The following is a 3,263-nucleotide window of genomic DNA, read 5'->3' on the forward strand; positions in this document are numbered from 1 at the left end:
CGCTTGATCCAAAACCAAACACATGCTTAGACAACCATAATCCCAAAATGTAGTTTTAACCGCTAAATTTGTTACTACATTTTGCAAAAGTATATTGTTACTCTTCGATACAAATGTTTTAAGTATCATTTTCGAACAACCAAATTTAAAACATAATAATAATTTGTGAAATTCGTAACATAGAATAGACAAGCATAAAAAAAATTCTAGAAAAGAAACGACGTGACAACTCGTCGAACCCTGCCACCAGTCTGAGCTCGGAGAAGTGAACAGGGGAAAGCAACTGCCAGCGCCCAACGTGCCTTCCTTCCCTGTAGAAATGGCGCGCTCTACACAATCTGGCGGGAAACCACACCTGCCACTCCTGCCTGCAATCAATAGCAAAATCTTTCCCCTCCCTCATGAACAGCCAAATCGCACAGCCGCACAGGCATCGCTGAACTCTTCCATGGAGCAGACACAGTCAGAAGCGAAGAGGGCGAGGCCCTCTCCCTCTCCTCCATCCAATGCCGCCGAGCCCGAGGAGGACCGGCTCAGCGCGCTCGACAACGCCATCCTCGCCCGCCTCCCGCTCCGCGACGCCGCAGCAACCACCTCCTCTCACGCCGCTGGCCCCGCGTCTTCGCCACGCTCCCCCGCCTTCGCGTCGGCTGCGGCACCTTCAACCGCCGCGACTACCGTGACGACGACCACTGCGAGGACAACGACCGCTGGCTCGACCGGGCGGCCCCGGTGTCCGCCCTCGATATCGGAACCAAGTTGATATGCGGGAGCGGCGGCCTCCGGGAGCTCTGCATCACGAACGGCAGCCTGATCGACTGCTACAAGGTACCTTCCCCGGTGTACAATTGCCAGACGCTCACCTCGCTAGAGCTATACTGCTGCAGGCAGTGCCGGTTCTAAGTTCTCGAGGGTCCTCTAACGAACTCGTCGCGAGAGCCCTCTAAACTATATATAAATCTTATAATATTTTTCTTACAAAGCGAAAATAAATCCAATAATATATAGCCCCTCTAAACTATATATAAATCTTATAATACTTTCTTACAAAGTGAAAACAAATCCAATAACATATTTTTAATTTAACATGTTTGATAATTATCGAGGAACAATATAGACTAAAATTAATATGATTACCTTAAGGAAGAATAGAACTCCATAACATAAAAAGATAGTTTTTCGGGCATTTCTTGATGCAAAATCATCAAGGACGGTATTGAGATCAATAGTGTCCAAGATATCCCTCTCGATGGTGCACATAGCCAATCTATTTAACCTTTCTTGCGATATAGTTGATCTCAAAAAGTTCTTCAACAACTTCAATTTTGAGAAACTTCTTTCCGCCAAAGCTACAGTCAGGTACAGTTAAGAGGATTCGATAGGTAACTGAAACATTTGGATAGCAATCTGCGGCTATATCAAACGTCAGAATCTCAAGCGCTGACATCAAAGAATCTACCAAAGTCACTTGTAGCACCTTTAATTCTGAAAAAAAATCATTGATCTCAACACCATATGAGTTATCCTGAGAAAATATTTCCACAAAATTCTTGCAGTGCAGCCAAAGATCAGCTTCATCCAAAAATTTTAAATTTTTTCGAGTTGAACAAGAACCCAAAAATATTATCAAATTTTTTCATCTGCTCAAAGCTACTAGTCAATAAAGCAATTGCAGCATCAATCATAACATTGAAGTACTTTATTCTAAATGAGTCCACAACAGACCGTTATATTTCCTCATCTTGGTCATCTTGTTCATTAAAATGTTTCTTCAATGTTATGATTTCTACAGGGAGAAAGAAACATTTTACAGGAAAAAAGAAACATTTTGATGAATAAGATGATCAAGATGAGGAAATACAATGGTCTGCTGTGGACTCATTTAGAGTAGAGTACTTTAATGTTATGATTGGTACTACAATTCCTTCATTGACTAGTAGATTTGAACAGATGAAAAAAATTTGATAATATTTATAGGTTCTTGTTCAACTCAAAAAATTTGAAATCTTTAGATGAAGCTGATCTTTGGCTGCACTGCAAGAATTTTGTGGAAATATTTTCTCAGGAGAACTCATCCGATGTTGAGATCAATAATTTTTTTTCTCAGAATTAAAGGTGCTACAAGTGACTTTGCCAGATTCTTTGATGTCAGCGCTTGAGATTCTGGAGTTTGTTATAGCTGCAGATTGCTATCCAAATGTTTCAGTTGCCTATCGAATCATCTTAACTGTACTTGTGACTGTAGCTTCAGCGGAAAGAAGTTTCTCAAAATTGAAGTTGTTGAAGAACTATTTGAGATCAACTATGTCACAAGAAAGGTTAAATGGATTAGCTATATGCATCATCGAGAGGGATATCTTGGACACTATTGATCCCAATACCGTCCTTTATGATTTTGCATCAAGAAATGTCCAAAAAACTATCTTTTTATGAGAAGCAATGTATATTATGGAGTTCTATTCTTCCTTAAGGTAATCATATTAATTTTAGTCTATAGTTCCTCGATAATTATCAAATATGTTAAATTTAAAATATATTATTGGATTTGTTTTCATTTTGTAAAAAAATTAACACTTATATATATTTATATATAGTTTAGAAGAGCCTCGCGACAAGTATGCCTGAGAGCCCTCAAAACTTAGGACCGGCACCGCATGGAGCGGCTGGTGCTAGACGACATTCGCAAGGCGCGGAACATCGTTATACGCGCCGAGCCTGGAGAATCTGGAGATCAACTTGTTCCGTCCGCAATGCGTCTCCGTCAAGAAGGCGCCACGTGTGGACTCCGTGAAGCTGGGCCTCTTCTACGGGACCGCCTGCGACAGTGAGGACACCGACGACGATGAGACAATGTCTGAGAGCGATGACATATTTAATTTTGGGGAGATGGAGGGGAGAGAGGACCAGCAGATGGACGAGATAGGGAACTTAGTGAAATTTCTGGGTGTAATCGGCAGATCCAAATCCAAGTTGGAGCGTGAATATTCCAAGGTCAGTGTGTGTTTGTTCAATATTCATGTTTTTCTGCCTAGGAAGGCCGGGATGCTGGCATGTAACTAACTTCTGCTAATGTAGTCTGAGTAAATCCTCAAGTAAGTTTTTTTTATGAAACGAACATACATTGAGTTGCTCTGGTGAGATAGAACCCAAAACATAATGTTTTATTGGGCATCTCATCACTTAAAAGAGTTTATCAGATGCTGCGCTTCATTTTACTTTGAAAGAGTAGAACAGACTCCCAAATGATGAAATTTGGTCGCGAC

At 41.2% G+C, this 3,263-nt stretch overlaps 1 pseudogene; it reads left to right on the plus strand.

Moving 5' to 3' along the window:
* Positions 1–262: 262 nt before the first annotated feature.
* On the plus strand, positions 263–903 carry LOC111257355 (annotated as a pseudogene).
* The last annotated feature ends 2,360 nt before the right edge of the window (positions 904–3,263 follow it).

The sequence above is a fragment of the Setaria italica genome, chromosome V (genome assembly GCF_000263155.2).
Source record: "Setaria italica strain Yugu1 chromosome V, Setaria_italica_v2.0, whole genome shotgun sequence".
Classification (NCBI taxonomy): Eukaryota; Viridiplantae; Streptophyta; class Magnoliopsida; order Poales; family Poaceae; genus Setaria; species Setaria italica.